The 12,945-nt window shown below is 35.6% G+C and overlaps 1 long non-coding RNA gene across 2 annotated transcripts; it reads right to left on the bottom strand.

Moving 5' to 3' along the window:
• Window positions 1-4,706: 4,706 nt before the first annotated feature.
• Window positions 4,707-9,038, bottom strand: LOC106015688 (uncharacterized). Of its 2 annotated transcripts, XR_002400151.4 has the most exons (5): window positions 8,964-9,038; window positions 8,758-8,838; window positions 8,285-8,353; window positions 6,100-6,167; window positions 4,707-4,929 (listed from the first exon to the last, which is right to left on the bottom strand). It is a non-coding gene; the product is annotated as an uncharacterized lncRNA (long non-coding RNA). The 2 variants fall into 2 exon arrangements; XR_002400150.4 differs by lacking the exon at window positions 8,964-9,038 and having other exon boundaries at window positions 8,758-8,897.
• Window positions 9,039-12,945: the final 3,907 nt, after the last annotated feature.

The raw sequence follows: 12,945 nt of genomic DNA, 5'->3' as shown, positions 1-12,945 counted from the left end.
CCATACACCAAATATTGTGTTCAGTTTTGGGCCCCTCACTACAAGAAAGAGTGGAACATGTGCAAAGAAGGGCGACAAAGCTGGTGAAGTATCTAGAGAACTGGTCTTATGAGGAGCGGCTAAAGGAACTGGGGTTATTTAGCCCAGAGAAAAGGAAGCTCAGGGAGACCTTATCACTCTCCAAAGGAGGCTGTAGCAAGGTAGGGATAGGTCTCTTCTCCCAAGCAACAAGTGAAAGGACAAGAGGAGGTGGCTTCAAGCTGTGTTAGGGGAGGTTTAAGTTGGATAATAGGTGAAATTTCTTCACTGAAAAGATTGTGATATTGGAACAGGCTGTCCAGGGAAGTAGTTGATTTATCGCCCCTGGAGGTATTTAAAAGGTGTGTAGAGGTAGTGCTTAGGGACATGGCTTAGTGGTAAACTTGGTAGTGTAAGGTTAACAATTAGACTAGATGATCTTAGAGGTCTTTTCCCCATTGTATAAATAGCTCTTTGGTATGAGCTCAGGTAAAAGAGATTTAGTAGAATTGTAAGATGTACAAAAACAGGCAGGGAAGGTGGTCAGTGTTATTAAACAGCTTCTACTGTTCCTCCTATTGAAGATTAAGGCCTCTTGGCCTAGAAAATTTGGGTGTGACAAAAGTCTCTAACATCAGGAGTGAAACAGAGAAGGTAAAAAGAAAAACACTTAGCATTTTCAACAATATAACTTTAGAGACATCAAATCCATCAACATTCATGTAGTAAGTCTAAAACCAAACCCCAAACTTTTCCACACAGTACATAATTACTGGGCTACTGTCAGAGGATGTGGGTGCTACAAGTTTACACAGTTTGAAAAATAATTATACATGGTCTAGGAATTAAAAAAATAAATAAATCCATCACATGTAATACAAATCTAAAGATGTAATTTCTGTCTTGGAAACTCCTCACCTTTCAAGCTGCAGAATGTTAGAGGTAGGAAAAATGTACCTGCATATTTTGTCTCTATTTATACCCTCATCTGAGCACCTGGCTGCTGTCAGATGTGATACAGGTCCACACTGAAAAGTTCAGTGCAATAAGAGGATTTCTTACATCAGTTCTTCATCTGTATATTAATAGCGCAGCAAATGAAAAAGCACCAGCAGAGAAACAAAGTCATCTTCAAGCAGGTTTATTATATTGTGTTCATGGATGAATAAGGAATTGAGAAAATGACTGATTTCTTGGGTCAACTCACTCACTGGAGTAAGTCTGCTAAAAACAGAGGATCAATGACAATTTATTCTGTCTGAGAAGCTGTCCTATAAGGCATGTCAACCACTATCACACCATCACTAGATACATTGTGAATAGCACAATATCACATTATAGTGAATAGCACAGTAGCTGGTGTTTTTACACAACAATTATCTTGGCCTGAGAAATATAACAGACGGTCTCAAAGTCTTCAACCCTGGGGCATGACTTTGGCCATTAGGCTGTCTGTTTATGTAGAGTTACCTGGTTTTAATATGAGTAAAACGTCTGTAGGCTTCCAAACATTTCTAAGAACTATAAACATTTTGTATTGACCCAAAAGACGATGTCCCAGAACTGCATTTGTAACTTGACAGAGTGCTTTCTATGGTCCTAGAGACACTAGGTGGTCCTAGGACCACAATACTGTCCAGTATTTATTATTACTAAATGTATATTTTTACACCTACGATTATTTTTATGTATGATTTATATATGAAGAGGCCTAGGAAAGTTTGACAGCTCCCATATCTGATTGTTCTTGCAACATGCAGACCTATTCCATGCTGTGATGCTTACATTGGTGTCCTTCAGCTCCTGTTTTCATGGGAGGGGGCCCCTGTGTCAGAACCAAATTATATTTGCTCTCCATGGATCTGAAATCACCCTGAAATGTGGGATGGGCTGCTATAACTGCTTTTCTATTTAAGGAAATTAATATTTTAAGGCATGTAGTAGGAACAACAACAACAATGACAAAAGGTGAATTTAACCTTCCTAATCTTTCTATCAATATCTTTGATAAAGAAAGGAGAGTTACTGCTCTGGATAGTTCAGACATTTGTACTCAACATATTAGTAAGTAGATCATACTGCTTGGCTGGTAAGCCTTTAATATATTATTATTATGTAAAATAAAACCACTATTCTCTTCACAAGATTTGACTTGGAACACAGCCCTGTATTGTCACTCTGTAGTCTATAGATTTTATGTATAAACATAACTATGAAAAAAAAGAAAAAAACATCATCTTGCCTAATTAATTATTAATTGTTATTTCTTCTGTTTCAAAGCAGACTGCTTCCAATTTTCTACTTCCTGCAGAGTGTCCTGACCTGTAATCAGTCTGGTAAAGGGATTTGTTAATATCTATTTTCAGGCATGTCAAATATATTCTATATCAACCACAAAATGCATTATAAAAAAAATATTTGTAATATATGTTTGTCTATATTGCAGAATTTTCAGAATCTCAGGAAAATCCAACAATGACTTTTTTTTGCTTGCTTGTACTTGATTTTATGAATTTCTTTTAATTGATAATCTTTTGTTATTAGAACAGTATAGCTATGCCCTTAAGCAGTCATTTGGACTTCTGAATTCAGGACTAATTACTTCAGATACACAACACAATCTATAGGAGGTGTAGTGTTTGTCAATTAAGAGACCCCAGCAGATGTAATTATACACATTACTTGAGCTTCTTAGGGAGGTTTTAATAATTCTTTAAACAGCTTTTAGTTATTTATCACTGTTGAATGTCTTTTTTAAATTATTTTTTGTATCTATACAACATCCTTGATTGTCAGAGAAATACAGAGAAATTTTTTGAAAGAAGAATATGTTGGAAATAACAGATAAAACTAACTTTGTAGTTGCATTGCAGTCTTATTTGTGACCCTTTAAGCTGATATTATTGTGTAAGGGGCAAAACTTTAATTGGCAAAATCACACCTTCTTGTCGCATTCTATCTGAAAAACACAGTGATGCACACCTTCATAAAAGAGGCAGTGGTTCTTTTCTGTTTTTATTTGAAAGTGTCCAAAATAATATTCTTTTTGGTATTGAGAGGTGGTAGTGGTTTAGTTGTTAAGGACATTGTAAGCTACATGACCTGAGCCAAGCCACCAAAGGGTAGCTGCCTTGTGTTATGTGAATATTTACTTACTACACATCAATCTGTCTTTCTACTCATAAATTGTATCTTCCAACAGTAAATTGGAAAATCCACTTTTTCTAATGTTTATAAAAATAGTTGTATTTTGCAGGAATTGTTAATATTGGTAAAGCTGAAAAATTTGAATAAAATACAATGTGGATGTGTGGAAAAAAGACTCCTTGCCACTTTTTGAACACCAAAAGACATGGAAAATTTTGATGTTGTGAACAAAGGATAAAGTAATAAAAGAAGAACAATATTTTGTTTTTGTAAGAATTAAAATGTAAATTGAATATTAGATGTTATTTTATTTTATTCAGATGATAAGCTGAAATGTTGTGAGAGGGAAAGATATCCACTGAAACATGAGTAGGTATTCTTACATACTACCTATTAGTATACCAAAGGATATTTCAGAACTTGAACCCTACTATATCCTTTTTATTTTATTCTGCCTCCACTTCCCTGCAATGATTTGGTTTCTACGCTTACATTCAAACTTTTAAAATAAAAATGTAAGTGACTGAAGATTAAAGCACTCATTTTACCTCATACTAATGCTCTATGAATGACACCAATTATTTTGTGTCTAAATCAGCACTGCATAATAATTTAACATACTCACTGATTCTTCAGTTCCTTGGTAGCACTCAGACCTTCTTCACAAATGATTCTGAAATAGATATTAAGGCTAAGAGCCAATGGAAGTAAGCTATGGGATGTAGTATAATGGCTCTTATTTTTCTGACCATAAGTAATGGAATTATCTGTACTTGTTTTTGAAATATTCCTTCTTTTTTCAGAGAATCAGAGAAATGCCAAAGTTGGATGGGACCTCAGAAGTCCCTTGCCAAGAAGATCCCTAGCCCCTGCAAAGCAGGATCACCGAGAGCAGGTTCCACAGGATGCCGGGTAGGTTTTAAATATCTCCAGAGAATGAGACTCCACAACCCATCTGGGCAATCTGTTCCGGTGCTCTGTCACCCTTACAGTAAAGAAGTACCCCCTCATACTCAGCCAGAATTTCCTGTGATTCAGTTTGTACCCTTTGCCTCTCGTTGCTGGACAAAACTGAAAAGAGACTGGCTCCATCCTCTCAGTACCCTCTCCTCAGATATTTAAATACATTGATGCGGTCTCCACTCAGTCTCCTCTTTTCCAGGCTAAACAAGCCCAGTTCTCTCAGCCTGTCCTCATATGACAGGTGCTGCAGTCCTCTAATCATTTTTTAGCTCCTTATTAATAGAGACGAAGATGATAAGGAGTAGAATCTGTAGATCTGTAGTCTTGCCACCAAAAGGAATCATCTTGCCAAGAAATTGAATAATCTTGCCAAAAACAAATCACAGCAGATTATATTTACTATTTGCAACAATCTATATGTACTCCTTTTCTTTTTTTCTATGTACAGTGTTTTTTTCTTTCAACATCTGTAAGTGGAATATTGGACTATTAAAAGAAGAGAAGAAGGGGGGAAGGAGGGGGCAGAGCAAAATCTACCAGAAGGAAAATGATGAACAAATACCAAAAATTAAACCATGTAGAAACAGTCTGAGTGATTTTATTTTATTTTTGTAGCTTTTAGGAAGGTGCCCAGCTGTCACTGTGATAATCGTTCATCTGCTCAGAAGAAAGTGCACTTACTCATCACAAAATCTTGTTCTTGCATATGGTAGTAGGCATACTCATCAGTAAGGTAGTCTGGGGATAGATGTAGCCAACCAGTTCTCAGTTCTGCAGTGGGTAACCACCACATCTTCTTTCCTGAGTGAAACAAAATGAAAATGTAGTCAAAAGCACAACAGTGATGCACTCAGGATACCCAGTAAAGTCAAATAACCATTTATTTATATCTTGTAGGCTAGCCCAGAGGGACACCTCTTTAAATTATTTAATACTAAATTCAATAGTGGACTGGTTTAGATGTAAAATTCTAAACATTTATTTTAGTGGCTTGCTAACCATAGCCATTACTTTTTAATTATGTTAAAAATTTTCACAAAAAAAAAAAAAAAAAGCAAATATTTTGATAATCTTTTACAAGAATACCTACCTTAATATGTGTGCTAAAACAAACATTAGCAAAGTAACAGATGGCAGATTCTTCCTTTCCTTGTTGGAAAATGGTCTTAGAAGAAAATAGGATGAGTACATGAATGCTATTTATTTTGGACTGAGCCTTCCTTATATTTCTCAGAATAATACACTTGGCTTATAAGTAATTATTCAGTAGAAGTCAATATTGTTTACATTGTAGTATCTTGAAATTTTGTCAGATAATAATACATGTTAGCATACTGAAAGTTCTAGATTAAAACAAAAAAAGTAAGCAAAAAGCAACAGCAATAAAATGACAACATCCATTACTAATACATTTCCTCAGCTAGTCGCTAAGCTATGGATTTTTTTTTTCCATTCTTTCAATTATTGTATCTTCATTTCATTTTCCTTCCCACTAAGAGGATTATAGCTCATTTCTAAAATTAATTTATTGTCTATAAATAGCTGCATTTTGCTAAGTCCAGTCATTGAGGGTAATTTTACATACTGATTCATACAATTTAAGTTAAGAAGGAAAATTTAGGTAATTTAGTCTTATCTGTTCTATTACTTGGCCCATATTCTTGGTTCATATTACTTGGGCCACACACAGGTGTCATAGTTACCTGTTGAATTAGGAAATGGTGAATTCATTTTTTTTTATTTCTTTTTTTGGTATATTGGTCATTACTTTGTTACATCTGCAGTCATAAAATAAATAAATATCCATCAAATTGTAACCATTGGTTATTAATTAAGGTAACCCTTAGGATATTATATTCCTTCTCCTCTTTCGAAGTCCACAAATTGGGGTTATTTCTGGAATAGTAAATAGAAAAAATAAATAAATAAATTCATTCTCAGGAATTGTAGAGGCTACTTACTGATACATACTTGTACAGTGAACAATTTCTTATGCTGTTTTTGTCCATTCCACATTTTGGAAGCTCATCTTCACTTCTCTGTAAAGAAAAAGTGAAAAATTTGTAAATCTATTTTAGTCTCATTCCTTTCCCTCTCAGTCTCCTATCCTGAAGATGCAGTGTCTTTCTAGATGTGTAAGCTTGCTGCCGGCTACATTAAAAGTACATTTGAATCAACAGACTCTTGTTATGTATGATCTAATTTCTTTCTCTGGCTTCTCTGAACTCACAATGATGTATTACTCTTCCAGTGTTGTCTATCTATTTTATAATTAAAAAATGGTATTATTTCATATTTTGTCTTAATAATAAATGGAAGTGTTGAAGGCTGGTGAGCTTCAGTGGAACCTTGCCCATATTGCTTGACAATGCCATTTGACAACAGCATTTGAAAATCTGAAATATGACACTGTTTTTAACATCAGAGTGCTAGGTGCTTCTACATGTAAGTAAAATGCCTAGTGTCATTACCTCTAATAATCAAACATGTAATTTTCCCAAATAATTAAACTAAACTGTTTGTCAAGATGCATTTTTAGGAAAGTATGTTGATTGCTTGGATTATATTTCTGTTCTTTGTTTTATATTAATTATAGGCCTGTATATTCATTATTTTTTGAATCCTGTATGAGAACACTCATTATTTTACCATGGGCTGATGTCTAGCTAACCTGCCCATAGTCATGTGGGTCATGCAGCACACTCTGTTTGAATGTATACAATGGCATACTTTATTCATTTGTAATTTCTCTGCCATGCCAAGACTTAATTAAAATTGCTAACAGCAGGTCAGAGATCTCTTCTATCTACAATTCCAGTAAAATGGGGTGGTACTTTTAAAATGTTTACTCTTAGTAAAACCTCCTCAATTACAAATATAAAAGCTTTGATATTATCAATTCAAACATAAAACAGAAAATATTAATGAATATTTCTGCACCATTAGGGAGAACACAACAAGCAAGTGGTGGACTATATTATTAAGTTGGATTTTTTCAGTCTAATTCTCCTTTCAAAACTTCTCTTCTTGTCCATATATATATACATATTTTTTTTTCCACATTACTTTAAAATCCACAGTGCTCTTACTTTCTTTTGTGATTTTCTTTTTTTTAGTGTTTTTGCTTCCCCTCTGTTCTTATATCTTTCTTATTGCTTTTATGTTTCAAATTGCTGCCCACACCTTGTGAAACAGGAAATACAGCCAAAAATGCCTTCATGTGGATGATGGATATTAAATTTGAAATGTTATTAATCTTGGTAATTTATTTATCTTTAAGTACTTAAGGATGATTCTGATTGATCAAGAATATTGGCAATGAGATCATGCCAATCATTTGGCAACAAGAACAGCCACAGTGATACAGGAATAATTTTTATCTGGTCATTCTGTTAGTTTCCAAAAATGTCTTCAATGCATTTTCTGTCAGAAAAATGTCATCTATAAATTTTAGAAAGACATGCATTGCCATTGTATATTGGAAATCTGTCACAGTTGATTTTCAATTAAAGCCCTTGTAAGTCAGCTTGCTGATACAGAGAAATGAATACATATTTTTTTAAAAAAAAATCTCTATTTTTCTGGTTTAACTCAAGGGCACATGACAGTATCTCCTCCCATTCACTTACCAGAATGTTGTCTTAATTAAGCATAGAAAAAAAATGAGTTTAAACTTTCATGAATCCGTGCTGTAGAAATGCCTGCCATGGACACACACTCACCAAATATTTGTTCACTCTATACTGCCTTGAAGACTGTAACTACCTGTTGCAACATCACAGCCTTGTAGCACACCCCACCAGGACATATTGGTAGACATAGGATGATTATAAATTTTTTTTTTTTAAAAAAAGAAGCATTTACTAATTTCCAGTAACAAAGATCTTTAGTAACAAGTTAAATATCTATGACATGTACAGTTGACCCTGTCTTGGTGCAGAGGGATAGACTGAGGTTATGTCTGACCTTTGATTTCTAGTCATACTGGCTGTTCTGGAAAGGATCAACACCTGCTTTTCTCTGTTCAGTCCTATAAAATGAATATAATCTTGTCATTGACTATATACACATCTTTCACATTTTCAGTGACCAGATTGCTAAATAAAATTCGAAACACATGACAAGGCATTCATGAATTTGAGGGCCGCGCTGTGACTTATCTGTATTTGAGGTTTCCTCCTTTTCTTTCTTCAGTTATGAAATGCACAGGCATACTGAGTTTAATCTGGTTAAAATTAAGCAAACAGGTCAGATAGTCACAGAAATGCAGACTAGAGTGCCCCATAGTATTTCTAAATCAAGTGCAACACAATTCTCAGTACACTACACACAGAGAATTTCTGGAACAGATAAAATGAGGTGAGAGCAGTTGAAAATAATAACTAATTTATAAGGTTAGCAGAAATACTTCTAGCTTTAAATCTAAGGTTATGGTACAAATCTCAGAGAGAGTGTGAAAGAAAAAGGAAGAACCAATAAAAAATACAGATCAGAAATTCAGTTCTAGGATTAAAACTCAGCTCTTTAACAACAGCATTTTGTTCAGGTCTGACACTAGCATACTGAGTTAGCACAGAATGTTAAAAGATTACTTAAAAACAAAAACAAAACAAAAAAGAGGTATTAAACCTTATCTTCACTGCAAGGTAGAAGTTGTGAATCCTATTCTGGGTCTACAGTCCTACTGTAACTTTTCTTAGCTTGCTAATCCTTAAAAAAGACATAGACAATAAGTAGATTTAACCTAACTTGTTCCTGTTAAAACAGTGATACAGGTTGTATTTTCTTAACATGCATTCATCCAGTAAGAGAGTAACTAGTCAGGCACTATTGACCTTATTTCATTCTAATCTCACTTTAGACATGCACTAATCTCCCCATTCACTTCTTAATGACTTACTCACTACCATGACCCCAATTAAACAGTAATGTTTAGAAGAAAATGTGAAAATTTCCACTATCAATACCAGGTGCTGTGGTTTAACTTGGAAGGCAGTTAAACGCCACACAGCTATTTGATCACTCCCCACCCCAGTGTGATGGGAGAGAAAATTGAGAAGTGCTAGAATTTGTGGGTTGACACAAAGAGAGTTTAATATGGGAAAAAAAAAAAAAAAAAAAAAAAGAAAGAAAGAAAGAGAAAGAAAAACAAACAAAAGACAACAAAAAGAATAAACACAGCAAATGATGCACAATGTAATTGCTCATCACCTGATGACTGATGCCCAGCTGGCCCCCAAGCAACAGTAGCTCCCCTGGCTAACTACCCCTAGTTTTGTTATACAGCATGACTCCATATGGCATGGAACATCCCTTTGGCCACTTTAGGTCAGCTGTCCTGGTTCAGTCCCCTCCCAGCTTCTTTTGCACCTCTAGCCTGCTTGCTGGCAGGGCAAAATGAGAAGCTGAAAAGGACCTGACTTAGTGTACGTGCTGCTCTGCAACAGCTAAATGTCAGTGTGTTTTCAACATTATCCTAATATCAACATTATCCTAAATCCAAAACACAGCACAGTACCAGCTAATAGGTAGAAAACTTTATTCCAGCTGAAAGTAGGACACCTGTGCTTATGGTCTGCCCTTAAACAAAACAAAAATGCCAAAAGAAACTAAAGGCAGAATGAGGTTAATTTTGGCTGCTTAAAACCAATATTAGTTTTCTTTGGACTTCACTATCTGGGGAGCTTGAGGCAATAGGCACTCTCAGGGCATGCCTGATATGCTGAAAATGTGGGGGTTTTCACAAAAAAACCCACATGGTGGTGTGAGAAAAGCTAGTTAAGTCTCTTTATGAAATAGTGGAATGATTATAAAAAACTTTGGGTTTATTATACTTCTCTCCTTGAATATTGTAGGGTGGTAGAAAGTGGTTTCAGAGTGCTGTTGTGACAGTGTGCTTGCTGCTGGCTATGCACTGGAAGTAAACAGATGTATGGAAAAGAGAGAAGCTGGAAAAGAAAGGAAAGATGAAAGAGGGAACACAGAGGGGAGTGACAATGCTGCTGTTGACTCCTGAATTCCAGGAATATTTCAGCACATTTGTGCTGAAATGAACTAACTGTAGTTTTGACCAAAACTAGGACTGAAACTCTAACCTCTCCCCTGTTGCTTCTTTTTTGGTTCCTTAGATTACTTGACTATTTTTCCACTGGTGCAGTGAATATTGAGTCTTGGGCATACACAGTTGACTTCTAAGGCAGTCTGAAAGTATACATTGTGACAAAGCTTAAAAACAGGTGTTTAATGAAAGTCTGATATTTTCATTCTGACTGCGCGAGTAATAACTCGACTACTTTGTTATGTTTATTAGTGTGTGCATATATATTTGTTTGTACATATATATGTATGTTTCATTCTATTTTAGATTTTAGTTGCTGTAATCACAATTATCTCACATCTGAATCACAGTACTGACTACAACGTGTATAAAATTTATGACTTCAAAATTAGTCAGATATTCACTATGTCCCTTTCAAAATGATGAACCTATGTACAAAATGAACAGCCTTTCATCTTTTGAAAAATCTCTTGACCCTTTTATTGGTTATTTTTGTTAGATTTTTAGGTCTTTCACCTTTTCCCTCTGCACCTGAGTGCAATTTTTGGAAGCTAGGTGTCACTCACATCCTTAAAGAAAATACTTAACCTAAAATTGACTGTGCGTGGAAACTGAACATGAAAGTATATCATTTCTGGGGTCACTTGCCTCAAGAAATGGAAAAATCTTCCTTCTTCCAGCTTTTTGATTTTTGGACTGTCATTTTCATTCAGTGAAGTCACAGTATAAAAATTCATTCATTGAAGACCTGCATATCGATCATAGTTATTTCTCTGCAGATGAATCACTTTATCGCTTTGTTCTGATGTTTCTGTATCTTGAGAAGTGCTTCATCAGTGTACTAAGTTACATACTTACCTTTAAGTACAGTAGGAATCTAGTGATGACACAGGAAATAATCCATCAATTGATATAATTATCATAAAAATATCACACATACAAATAAAAATAACATAAATAAGTGCAGATGAATCGCGAATGTCTTTGGTCAGGTTGTCATTGAAGAAACATCTGTGAAATGAAAGTGCTACTGCACAAGTGTATTATTAATGCAACTACACAAAAATGGATACTTCTGAGGTTGAGAAATGCTCTGTCTCACTTTGAGCACTTTACAGCACTTGTAATTACTACACAACAGCTATCACAACATTAAAAAAATCTAAGAATTTTTTGTATCTTTAAATCAGTGATTTTCTTCCAACCTTTTACCTTCTACCTACTTCAGCTAAATAAACTTTAGAGGTATTTCCATAGCTAAAATAACTTGCTAGAATATTTTTCTTATTAATTTGTTTTATTATTTATTATTATTATTATTATTATTACTATTTAAATTCTAATGGATTTTGCTGAATGGGACAGGCCCAAATGCATACAACAGATATGAATATGCAAATAGGGGGGAGTTATACATTTTATATATATATATGTATATATACATTATATGTATATATACATTAGTCTGTCCTGAGAGGCAGACATTGTGTATGCTTGGGCAAAAAGTTTGTTCCAGAAGTGGATCAGACTATTTTTAACCAGAGGTTACAGTCACGTATCCAGTCTTGAATGGATTTTCAGCCTCTGCTGCAGGCTGTGGAATACTTTACACAGGCAGATTCATTGTTCTTAGGCCACTACAGGTCAATAAAAGCCAATTTTGGACAAGCGGTATTAGTTTTCTCTGTTAGAAGGGCACTGTTAGGTAAAAATACTCTCATTTGTTTCTCTGAGGAGTCCATCCTAAACCTTGCTGCTATGGAGGAGAAAGCGTGTGCAAAGAACTGAAGGAAAAAAAAATAACTGTCATAAAAATCATAACTTCCCAAATAAAATAAATCCAATATAGTAACCTTGTAAAACAGCAAATCTTGAATATGTTCAAATGAACACGCTACTCATGGGACTTTGCTATGAGGCAGCAGCTGAGGTGAATCTTTAAAGCAGAGGTGAGGCAAGCAATAAATGCTGATTTTTCTAATGCTGATCTACTGCTGTTCAGTATTACGTTTTGAGTGTAAAGTGAGAGGAAAGCTGAAGTAATCTGAATTCATCTCCTGCACAAATGGAATTACGAAGAATGCTGAAAAAAAGGACCTATGGTTAGCTTGTGAAAGCACAGAATCATTTTAGAATCATAGAATCATTAGGGTTGGAAAAGACCTTCAAGACCATCTGGTCCAGCCATCCCCCTACCACCAATATCACTCACTAATAAACCATGTCCCTAAGCACCATGTCCAACCTTTCCTTAATCACCCCCAAGGAAGGTAACTCCACCACATCCCTGGGAAACCAGTTCCAGTGCCTGACAGCTCTTTCTGAGAAGAAATGTCTCCTAATTTCCAACCTAAACCTCCCCTGGTGCAACTTGAGGCCATTCCCTCTAGTCTTATCACTAGTTACCTGTGAGAAGAGGCTCACCCCCAGCTCTCCACACCTGAGGTCTCCCCTGAGCCTCCTCTTCTCCAGACTAAACAACCCCAGCTCCCTCAGCTGCTCCTCATAGGACTTGTGTTCCAGGCCCCTCACCAGCTTTGTAGCCCTTCTCTGGACATGCTCCAGGGCCTCAATGTCCTTCTTGTAGTGAGGGGCCCAAAACTGAACAAAGTACTTGAGGTGCGGCCTCACTAGAGCAGAGTACAGGGGAAAAATCACCTCCCTGGTCCTGCTGGCTACTCTGTTCCTGGTATAAACCAGGATGCCACTGGCCTTCTTGGCCACATGGGCACTCTGCCAGCTCACGTTCAGGTGAGCAT

The sequence above is a fragment of the Anas platyrhynchos genome, chromosome 4, assembly GCF_047663525.1.
Source record: "Anas platyrhynchos isolate ZD024472 breed Pekin duck chromosome 4, IASCAAS_PekinDuck_T2T, whole genome shotgun sequence".
Classification (NCBI taxonomy): domain Eukaryota; kingdom Metazoa; phylum Chordata; class Aves; order Anseriformes; family Anatidae; genus Anas; species Anas platyrhynchos.
Note: the sequence above shows the minus strand (reverse complement) of the source record. Positions and strands in the feature narration are given on the sequence as shown.